Genomic DNA, 12,696 nt, shown 5'->3' with positions numbered 1-12,696 from the left:
ATAGGTATTTTTATTTATATTTTAATTTGTAATGTTTGAAGTAAGTGAGAAGTCTCGTGACGAGGCTCTGTGTGTTGTACGGGGCGTTCTCCACATTCTTTTGTTCTGGGCAAAGCACAGAGTGGAGGGAGCCAGGGCATTTTATTCTGGGCAAGCACAGAGCCACATCTGGTTTTAATATACTTTCTAGTGTGAATGGACGCGTCATTTATTTCAGAAGGGTGGGGGTCTGTGTCTGTGACAACAGGGCCATGTCTATTTATAGACAAGGCACAGACAGGCTGTTGAGAAATGAACAGATAGCACCAAAGTACATTTGATGTTCATATGAATTGAAAATCATTAATGTAATATGTTTCTTTTCTTCCCTGTTAAAACTGGACGGAGCACACCGTTAAGATACCAACTAAACCATGGAATGAGGAAAGGATCAGCAGGAGACAATTTTCAGAGAAGCACCAGAGGTCGTATAAGTGCACCGTACAGTCATTGATGCTTCTCCCTCAGGAAAATCCTCACCTCATTACATGTAAATAGGGGAAGAGACAACAAACAACCTTAATTAAAATTAATTTTTGGTTATGTAGAGATCCAGGACATATGGCAAACGTCAAAAACAGATGGTGAATCGAGGTGGGGCCACAAGAGGTGGTTATGGAGGAAATAGACAAAAAGGACCTGCCAATCCATGGGCAGGGCCAAACCATGGTTACTAGGGGTGCCCAGAGAATCCTAAAAAGGGAGTTCAATTTCCAATTGAAAACATGATGGCTGATACAGTGCCAATGTTGCAGGTGGAAATTGAAAACAAACAAGTTTCAATGTTGATTGACACAGGAGCAACATACACATGCGTCAGTCCAGAACATGCTAAACATCTCCCCATGTCTGGTAAATACGTTGAGACAATAGGATTCTCGGGAGTAAGACAACTATTACCAATGACAGCACCAGTAAGATTAGTAACACAAGGAAAAGAGACAAGAATTCCTGTCATAGTGTCTGATCAGACCCCGATCAATCTACTGGGACGAGATGCACTATGTAAACTAAAGATTCAAATTTGGTGTACCCCACAAGGTGTTTACATAGATCAATCAGGGGTAGATACACAGTTTGTCATTCAATCAGACCAGGCAAAAGCATACTGGCTGAGCGAGATAACTGAGCCAGTAACGAGAGCTTATGACAGATGGAAAGGATTCATACAAGCACAAATTCCAAAAGCAACAGCACCACAGTTTAAATATCACTGTACAATGTACTATGATCAGTCAGGAAGCACAGGATATGAAAAAGAGTGGGAAAGCAGAACCAAAGATCAAAAAATCGATTTGAGAGGTCAATATATAATAATTGGAGATCAGGGAGCCGCGCTAAACATAGATTCAAAAAACACTTTTATTACTGAATGGTATAATGTGCCTAAATCCAAGCCACATGTTACGCTATTAGTAAACAAGAACTTTGAATCTAAAGACATAGGACCTATGATGAAAGGGGCAACACAAATTACGTGGGAGACAACAGACAAGCCATTGATTTTTATGTCACACGACAAAACCATGATCAAAATTATGTGTGATGTGGTATTGACGAGTCAGCCTCAAATAATAATGATACCAGCAGGAATGATGACGCAGCAAGTATCAGATGAGGCAGAGAGGAAAAATCCACTTGTAGAAGACATGTTAAAACAGATCCCAGTTCAGTTGTGGTCGACCCATGACACAGATGTAGGATTGGTTAAATCTGCAAATCCAGTAAGAGTAGAACTGAAACCACATGTGAAGTTGCCAACTCGACCGCAGTATCCGTTGAAGCGAGAAGCAGAGGAAGGCATAAGCAAAACGATAGAGGGATTACTGCGGTCAGGAGTGTTGGTACAGACTGACAGTAGATGCAATACCCCGATCTTTCCAGTATTAAAAGCTGATAAATCAAAATACAGATTGGTGCACAACCTAAGAGCGATAAATGAGATTGTGGAAGACTGCCAAACAGATGTGCCAAACCCTCACACAATTTTGTCAAACATACCGGTGGACAGTAAATATTTCACGGTGATTGATTTATGTTCAGCCTTCTTTAGCATTCCTCTAGATGAAGAATCGCAATACCTGTTTGCATTCACGTATAGAGGAAGGAAGCTTACATATACGAGATTACCGCAGGGATTCAAAAACAGTCCACAGGTTTTCAATCAGATAATAAAACATGATTTTGAGGGTATGGATACCCATGGGACCATTATTTCTTATGCAGATGACATCATCATATGTGCCAAAACATTGGATGAGTGCCATCTGGATTCGATGAAGGTGCTACAAAAGTTGGCAGAGGGAGGACACAAAGTTTCTAAAACTAAATTGCAATACTTGTTATTGTTATTCGTCAGAATGGATTGAGAACTATGCTGAAGTAACTGCACCTTTAAGAGAAATAATAAAAGAGGCAGGCAGTCAATCTTTGAAAGCTCCCCTAAGATGGACAGACAGGGCCGAAATAGCATTTGAGACGTTTAAACAGGAAATGCAAAGGGCTCCTGCCCTGGCAACACCAAACTATAACAAACCATTCTTGTTATATGTTTCAAACCGACATAACTTGTACGCATCAGCAGTGTTGATGCAAGACACATGCAGTGGACGTCAGAAACAACCAATTGCATATTACAGTATAAAGTTGGATAATGTAGTTCAGGGCTGGCCACCCTGCTATCAAGGACTAGCAGCTGTACATTATGCATATGAAAAGGCTGCTACTGTAACTATGGGATATCCAATTACCATTTTTACACATCATAAGATCGCGGAACTAATAGATAAAGGGAAATTTGTGGCAACACAAGCAAGGTGTTTACAGTACACACCACTGTTAACCTATCCTGATATCACAATAAAGAAATGTACGACAACCAACCCAGCCAATACCATACCACTAGAGTTTGAAGGAGAACATCATGAATGCATTGCAGAAACAATGAGGTACACGCGATTGAGGCCTGACTTAGAGTCAGTACCAATATCAAACGCAGATGTAGTTTACTATGTGGATGGATCGTGCTATAGAGATCATGTAGGGAATCATGCTGTGAGGATTGGTTCTTTCCCCACCACAGGCTTCTTAAAGTACTGTGATGATTGGTCCGCTCCCCGCCACACGCTCCGTCCCTTTAAGGTACTTTGTTGATTAATTGCATTCCCCGCCACACGCTCCGTTCCTGTAAGGTGCCGTGTTGATTGGTGCTCTCCTCGCCACACGCTTCTGGAGCAAGTATCAATTTCATCCCGCAGCTGTCACAGCTTGTAATCAGCGCCCTGTGGCTTTATATACCCTGATCCCCCTACTATCAATGTTGGATCGTTCTGAATATTCCTGCATTTGTCTGCCTTCCCCGTCGCTGTTTGCTGTCTTTTGCTCTCCAGGACTTTCGTGGAGAATCCCTGTGGAGAACCTGGTTTTCCCGTTCTGAGCTGCGCCTCGTTATCTGCCCGCTTTACGCGTTGCGCTCTGGTGAGTTTTTGGAAACAGTTCTTTTGGATCATCAGTTTTTTGTGTGTTTGTGAAACACCGAAGAGATCCCGTTTTTTGTTTGTACTGATCTCACCTATTTTTTGTGTTGGATTTACACTTTGGATTACCGTATTGTTTTTTCTCTGGACTCTGCTAACTGTGTGTGGTACACCGAAGATCAAGTCACTTGGATGTTTACTGGATCAGTCACCTCTCTGTTTCTGTTGTGCGCTGGGCTAACTCAGATTTCTCTCTCTCTCCGTTTCCACCGGGAGTGAAAGCTGGGAGGATCTGCAGAGCGGCTTCAGACGTCACAAGCCAATTCCTCACCACCACCTACTGGGAGAATCTGCAGAGCCGCAACAATCTTCACATGCCAGATTCCCCGTTTGTTCGGTTGCTCAACTTAATTCCATCTTGTAACTCAGAAAATAAATACGCCCTTGCTTTGGCTAACTCTGAACAACTCTCTCTGTGCCATTGCGTTTGAGGTCGGTTACAAACCCTAACATTACGATCCAACCATGACGACCTCAGCCGACACAGAGAGGGTTAGGGCAGCGTTGGCGGTCCAGATCGAGTTGGTCAACGACCACACCCAACAGTTGGGTGCGGTTGCGGCCGCTTTACAGGACCTCCGGGCCGAGGTCCAGCTTATTCTGGATGCCATTGGCACTCAGGAGTATCAGCAGGCTGTTGCTCTGCACCAGCTTCAGGCTCTCCGTACATCATTAAACACTCTGCTTTTGACCCCACCTGTCCCAGGAGTCTCGGCCAGCTCACCACCCGCGGCAGACCTCGCACCTCGGGAGCCCCGTCTCTCCGAACCACGTCTGTTCAATGGTAACTTCGAGGATTGTGCCACATTCATCATGCAATGTGAGTTGGTCTTCCATCATCAACCCAGCCGTTTTTCGTCAGAGGGATCCCGAGTAGCCTACATGACTAACCTGCTCACGGGCCAAGCAGCACAGTGGGTTACTGCCTCCTGGGCAATGGGGGCTGATTTCTGTTTTTCCTACCCAGACTTCGTGGCAGAGCTCCGCAGGGTTTTTCACCACCCAGCCCGTGGCCAGGACCCAGGAGCTCGGTTGGGCACCTTCCGGCAGGACAGTGGCAGTGTCAGAGACTACGCGGTGGAGTTCAGACTGGCCGCAACGGAGAGCGGTTGGAACGATCAAGCGCTTCGTCTCACCTTCCTGAGGGGGCTCAACGACGCAGTAAGGGACCAGCTCGCGACCCAAGAGGAGCCCGATTCTCTCAAGGGCCTGATCAGCCTCGCTATCCGCATCGACGGACGCCTCCGGGAGAGAAGGTGTGAGCGAGCACGACAGGGACCCCCAGACGTACCCCCGAGTACCACGACCTCGAGGAGGTTTTCAGTACCCCAGACGTACCCCCCGAGTACCACGACCTCGAGGAGGTTTTCAGTAAGTCCAGGGCTCAGGTCTTTCCGCCTCAACGGCCTTACGACTGTGCCATCGACCTCCGCTCAGGGGCTCCCTTTCCCGGCGGCCGACTCTACAGTGCTGACCGTCCTGCCCCCTCCGTGACTGGTGGGTTTTTTCCCTCCCGAGCCGTGACCGAGGAGGAACCCATGCAGCTGGGACGCAACCGCCTTAGCCCGGCCGAACGGGAGTCCAGGCTCAGGTCCGGCCTTTGCCTCTACTGCGGCCGCGATGGACACCGTGTCTCCAATTGCCCTACCCGGCCAAGAAGACCAGGCTCGCCGGGACCCCGGGAGATCCTGGTGAGCCGTTTTTCCTGTTCCCCCACCTGTGCACCACCTAACCGTCTGGCGGACGTCACCCTAGCCTGGGCGGACCAGCGAGCGACGGTGGGTGCACTCATTGACTCTGGTGCTGATGGGAGTTTCATGGACGTTGGGTTTGCCACCCGGGCCAACATTCCACTTGAGGACCTCGAGGGGCCCTTGGAGGTCTTCGGTCCTCTGTCCCCGTCTCCGGTCCCCCTCTCCGGGCCTCCGTCTTTGTCCCCCTCTCCAGTGCCCCTGATCGCCGGCTTCCTTCGGTCCCGTCCGGGAAGGCCGGGGCCGGGTGGGTCGCCGGGTGGCTCCCGTGGAGGGGGGGGTACTGTGAGGATTGGTTCTTTCCCCACCACAGGCTTCTTAAAGTACTGTGATGATTGGTCCGCTCCCCGCCACACGCTCTGTCCCTTTAAGGTACTTTGTTGATTAATTGCATTCCCCGCCACACGCTCCGTTCCTGTAAGGTGCCGTGTTGATTGGTGCTCTCCTCGCCACACGCTTCTGGAGCAAGTATCAATTTCATCCCGCAGCTGTCACATCTTGTAATCAGCGCCCTGTGGCTTTATATACCCTGATCCCCCTACTATCAATGTTGGATCGTTCTGAATATTCCTGCATTTGTCTGCCTCCCCCGTCGCTGTTTGCTGTCTTTTGCTCTCCAGGACTTTCGTGGAGAATCCCTGTGGAGAACCTGGTTTTCCCGTTCTGAGCTGCGCCTCGTTATCTGCCCGCTTTACGCGTTGCGCTCTGGTGAGTTTTTGGAAACAGTTCTTTTGGATCATCAGTTTTTTGTGTGTTTGTGAAACACCGAAGAGATCCCGTTTTTTGTTTGTACTGTTCTCACCTATTTTTTGTGTTGGATTTACACTTTGGATTACCGTATTGTTTTTTCTCTGTACTCTGCTAACTGTGTGTGGTACACCGAAGATCAAGTCACTTGGATGTTTACTGGATCAGTCACCTCTCTGTTTCTGTTGTGCGCTGGGCTAACTCAGATTTCTCTCTCTCTCCGTTTCCACCGGGAGTGAAAGCTGGGAGGATCTGCAGAGCGGCTTCAGACGTCACAAGCCAATTCCTCACCACCACCTACTGGGAGAATCTGCAGAGCCGCAACAATCTTCACATGCCAGATTCCCCGTTTGTTCGGTTGCTCAACTTAATTCCATCTTGTAACTCAGAAAATAAATACGCCCTTGCTTTGGCTAACTCTGAACAACTCTCTCTGTGCCGTTGCGTTTGAGGTCGGTTACAAACCCTAACACATGCAGGTTTTGCAGTAGTACTACAGGAGGGAGACACATTTACTGTAGCAAAAGCGGAGAGCTGTGATCAGCCCTGCTCAGCTCAGTTGGCGGAACTGAAAGCACTTACTGAGGCATGCAAACTGGCACAAGGAAAAACAGCTAATGTGTTCACAGATAGCAGTTACGCTCATGGAGTGACACATCTGTTCGGCTCGCTGTGGAAACAGAGAGGTTTCAAGAAAACAGATGGTAGCCCGATTCACCATAAACAACAGATAGATGACTTAATGTCAGCTATGATGCTGCAGACACAATTAGCCATCATCAAATGCCAGGCACATAGAAAAGGTAATGATGATGTAATACGAGGAAACAATGCAGCCAATGAGGCTGCCAAAACAGCGTCAAAATGCCTAATAGCCATTTTTGCACCTGTAGTGTCACTAGAACCTATTATGACACCTGACGACATCATATTGATACAGAAGGAGGCAAACACCTGTCCAAAACGGCAGATGAACCACAGTGGGGGTGGACAGGGTAATGGGGGTCAGTCCAATAGACAGAGAAAACCTGCGAATCCGTGGGCAGGGCGAAACCACGGTTGCACGGTGACAGGGACAGGGCGTCCCCCTCCCCTGACGCAGGAATGTTTGACACTTTTGATATTGTGGTCGCATTTTGTCTGCCCCAGAGGAGGAGGATGGTGAATAAACAAAGTGAAATAAATAGAAAACAAGCCTACAGTAGTCAATGAAGAAATGATTTACATTTTCTGCATTGATTCACATTAAGTGTGAAGTATAATAAGAATTATATATATTGTAGGCGGGTTTTTTCATAAATTTTCCACAGGTCAAAGTGTAAGGGAATGAGCAAATGATTTGTCATTTGATCAAAGGAAGGAATACATAGAAAATAGGTAGAAGAATAAGGACAACGGACAATGACGACTGACCAGACATGAGTGAGTATGGAGACGAGTGAATGGGCGCCATGGATGTTTGATGAATGTTTGATGGATGTTTGATCATCAACCTAAAGCTGACTAACTTGATATGATGTAATCGCATGAAAAAGCTAACTAATAAAAAGCGCTAAAATAACACTGAGGCAAACAGGCCTGCAGCTTAAAGGTCCAGCAATAGGACTTTGCATGAAGCCGCCAGCTGCAACAATGAAACAATTAGTGCCACATGCTGTCAAAACCATCTGAACCAGTGACACCAAAGAAAGAGGCAACCTACTCGAATGACAGTACGAGCCAGAGGAACCACGACTCAACACATCACCTGGAGCAACACAAGCAGTCCACGAAACAAGGACATGGGACAGCAGAGGGTGCAACGGCAGAGACTGTGAGGGGGCCTGAGGGTTCCTGAGGGATCCAAGGATCCTGGACAAACGGTCGAGTTCTCGAAATGCAAAAGCACCTCAAAGTTAAGTACAAGTGCAATTCCAACATGCCAGCCAAATTGGGGTCACCTTGCCAACAATCTCACTGTATGAACATGGAGTTATTTGTATTATTGATATTATTATTTTTATTTTTATTTTTTTGGCATAAGGAGAGCAAAAATAAGCCTCCATAGTTATATGTATAGTCATATAATGTATGTCCATGACATGACTTTTGAAAATATAAAAAGAGGAGGCCAGATAATGAAATAGGATTATAGCCACAGTGTCCTCACATTTTGGCATTTCAATAGTCTTGGTGACTAAGTATGTGATTAATAATAGAAATGAGCAGAAGAGGTGTAATGACACACCAAGGGACCAGTATTGAAAACTAGCATGTGTGCTATAAACATGCAAAACAATACATCTGGTCTATTCATTGTGATTGATCCAATGTAGCTGTGGTGTCATTTTGTAAATGAAGATATCATACATTGAGGTGCCCCAGTTTGACGACCAACACGATAAAGAGGGGCATGATGGACGTGATGAATGTACCTGAAATGTGACAAAATGATGTGAAATGTGAAATTCATGTATTTGGAGTTAAGGCCTAAGGGATTCCTGTCTGGATTTGTGCCCGGGGAATGGGGACCTCTCGGTTATGAGAAAAAACTGGATCAAAGAAGAAGAAACGTATCTCTGCCGGGGAAGGGGGTCTCTATTTGAATACTGTGCAGCTCACACGAGGTGGCTTATGTTCAATATGGGATCTCTGGACCTGGTGGGGGGGGGGGTGTCCTAAGGGACAAGGAGGTGTACTCTACCAAAGGGAGGTTCTAAGGGACAAAGAGGGGTACCCTACACAAGCAGGTTCTAAAGGTCAAAGTGGTGGTCAAAGTGAACCATACAAATGAAAGAGTCTTATTCATCATTTCATTCAATGTATTATATAATTGGATATTTCCAGGAAGCGGTTGTATTTCACTAAGACAGATACTGCACAAGTCTGGTTTAGCAAATAATTGTGTTAAATGAATTTGAAACGTGTTGTGAATGACAATTGGTTGTGTATTCATTTCAATGTATACGTTTTAAAAGGTTTACTAGTATAGTTGTAAGATAGGCCGAGATGGCTAGGAGAGAGTATTAGTCAACTTGAATCTCTCCATAACCTATGATGTGTATTAGAATAAGCAATGAGAATGTTGGCACGGCTGTACAATGGAGCTTGGCTAGATCAAATTTAGAAGGGTGGTGTAAACAAGCAGTTAAAGATGGGAATTTCTAATTGTAATTTTTTTTCTGTTGGAACATGTTGCAATTGGTACCAGGGTCAAGACGGTGTGGAAGAAGAGGGACATTGGAGGAGGATGAGGACTTTCTGTCTGAGGACAAGTTGCTGCCATACCAACCTGGAGTACTGACACAACTGACCTGGCCTGATCCTAGAAGCTAAGCAGGATCAAAGCCTGAGGTCAACATCATCATGAAAGCGAGTGGCAGATGAAAGGACAATTGTGTTGTGGACTATGGACTAGATGATGGACGGAACGTGGACAGTAAAGAGTGAACAATGATTAAAGTGTTATTAGATTTAGGCCATGACATGTTACATTATATGTTGGTTTTGTATTCAAGTGAAAATACGAATGAGAATAGGATCTTTTATTTGATGAAGAACTAAAGATTGAAGTGGAGTGAATGTTTGAAGTGAATGTTGGAAAATGTAAGGTTACTGGCTGTAAGTCACAATAGGTCACGGTTTTACCTTTCTTACAAATCTTGACAACAGGGAGTTAATTTTTTCTCCTGTAAGCAAGGAGTTTTACTGAAATATTGTGGGCCTAGTGGTGAAATGCCTCGAATGGACTTGCGGAATTAGTAGGTCTATGTATTAGTTAGGCCTGAGCGGTGATTTTCACTGCTGGTCGACGTATTCTGCTTCTAGGCACAGTAACTGGGGGGGTTGATGTATGTATGCACTAAACATTAGGGCAGAGTCACAGTATAGATACGGGTGTATCTAAAGGGAGGATATGTTGAGATGGGAAACAGGTTAAACACAAAATGTGGAACAGTATGAAATATTTTAAGTGGGGAAATAAGGTGTAAAAAACACAGGAAAAAGGATGTACGAGGCACTGAACAAGCAAAGTTGTGTGTCCTACCATTTAACATTATTATCTAAAGGTTTTCAGCATATAAAAGAAAAGGCTGTTAGATGATAAGTTGGTTTTTGCAAATATAGAAGGGAAAACTTCATACCATAATCTGCAATTTACTTGGTGATGAATAAGTTACAAATAGGAAATGAATTTAATAGTAGTTTATGTTTTAAAAATGTTCAACTGGTGCATGCTGATGGTTTACAAAGACCGACAATGAGACTCAGCATTTCAGGTGCCACTAAGGAACGATACTGGGATACGAGTTTTGTCTGTAACAAATCTGTGGTATCAGGTTTTTTCCCTCTTGTTAATGAAGTGTTTCATTTAATGAAAATGTATGGTATAACCGAGGTATATCTGAGGTACATCTTGCATGACAGTATATGAGTACTTCAGGTGTTATGTTTATACTCATTCATTTTGGTCAGGTGAAGTATTATCACACCATAGTCACTATTATATATGAATCACTACTACACAAATATCATAGTACAAATATATGTACATATAGTACATGACAAAATCACGGATAAGTAGTACATATTCATGGCAATGCCATGAAAGGGAGGATTGTGGTGGCAGAATGCCATTTAAGTATGCCAACATATATATATATATACATATATAAAATAGATTACATCCACATATGAATGTAAGACAAATCACGTCCCATGGACAAGACAACTCTGTGTCCATGAAGGCTCTATTTTTAGAGTTGAGTAAACCTAGCCTAGGGGGAGGTTATTTATAACCTAAGGAAAGGTTATTTGAGGTGAGGCAAACTCAGAAGCACTCATTAGGATGACATCTAAGATCCAGATGAAACCGGTTTGACTAAAAGGTCAGGGAACCGGCCAATGAACCTGCTAGTAAGTGACAGTAGATAAATCACAAACACCTCCTTTAACTCAAGACAACCAATAACATAAGAGCATCAGATCTACCAATGGGAAAAAGATCCACCCATGTTTATAACACACCCTGGGATGACCTTTATATGAGAGAGTATAAAGGTGGCCTCCGAGATGATGATGTTAGGTCTTGTTGAAATTTCATGTTAAACCCCCTGAGGTCTAGAGTTTCTAGCTCCACCTTCTCAGAATATTCTCTTTTTTTTGTTACATAATGTACAATTACAGATTCATACCTTCAAAATAAGCCATCAATTGTCAAATTTGAGACGATAGTTTTCAATCAATGTCCTATCAAACATTCTGGTACAGTCATTACCAATTTGCAGCAGGAGGCTCTGAAGAGAATTCAGTGAATTCAGCTAATGATACGGGAACTACACTCCTTCCCAGAATGCAATGTGATGTCAATGTTAATTTCAATGACTAATTCACACCATGAAACAAAGGCCCAGCAGGGAACAATTACGGCTGAATGGGGGTATAGTGTGACTGATCAATACAGGCAACACACACTTTGATTTGATGCCATGCATATACACACACTAGATAGACAGAGGTTTAGATATTTAGATAGATATATAATAGTAATATAATAGAAAGAGAGAGAAAGAAAGAAAGAAAGAAAGAAAGAAAGAAAGAAAGAAAGAAAGAAAGAAAGAAAGAAAGAAAGAAAGAAAGAAACAGAGAGAGAGACATTTATAATAATAATAATAATTATTATTATTATTAAATAGAATCATTTTCTATAGGCTTGCCGTGGTAGTCAGTGATACTGGTGTATACACACACTAGATAGACAGAGGTTTAGACATTTAGATATATATATATAGATATATAATAGTATAGTAATAGAGAGAGAGAGAGAGAGAGAGAGAGAGAGAAGAAAGAAAGAAAGAAAGAAAGAAAGAAAGAAAGAAAGAAAGAAAGAAAGAAAGAAAGAAAGAAAGAAAGAAAGAAAGAAAGAAAGAAAGAAAGAAAGAAAGAAAGAAAGAAAGAGATACAGAGATATATACAGAGAGAGACATTTATAATAATTATATTATTAATTCGTTTTTTACACACACACACACACACACACACACACACACACACACACACACATGTACTGATTTCTTTTGATTTCTCTGTTTGAGAGAGAGAGAGAGAGTGTGTGTGTGTGCAGGGGAGTAGCTGGGGGGGGGGGGGTTAGGATGATTCCAAGGGCCCAGCAAATGCCCCACATTTTTTTATAGATTGGGGGCCCCACATTTTTTTATAGATTGGGGGGCCCACAAATTGATTCTTTCATGGGGCCCAGAATCTCCAGCTACGCCCCTGTGAGCGCACCTTTCTACTCTAGAGCTGTCATCACCGTGATGCGTGCTTGAATGAACTGCGAGATAACTCATAACTCGTACACACACGCACTCTGTCTGCCATACAGTAGTTTATGTTGTTTTAGCGCGACGTGGGTATATACACGGGCGAGGATGAAAGCATGTTAGACTACTTTTAATACATAAATTAACGTTCCGTCGGGTCCTGTGTATTCTCGATAATAATAATAAGCAGGACCTCTTCAGATTATATTATCAACGACAGACAGTGAGAAACACAACCCCCCCGTCTCGCGTTGAAGAATATGCATATTAGATCACTCAGTGATCAACACCTATGCGCTGTTTGTGTGTGCGCGGTCCATG

Source organism: Notolepis coatsorum (assembly GCF_963971535.1).
Source record: "Notolepis coatsorum genome assembly, chromosome: 5".
Taxonomy (NCBI): domain Eukaryota; kingdom Metazoa; phylum Chordata; class Actinopteri; order Aulopiformes; family Paralepididae; genus Notolepis; species Notolepis coatsorum.
Note: the sequence above shows the minus strand (reverse complement) of the source record.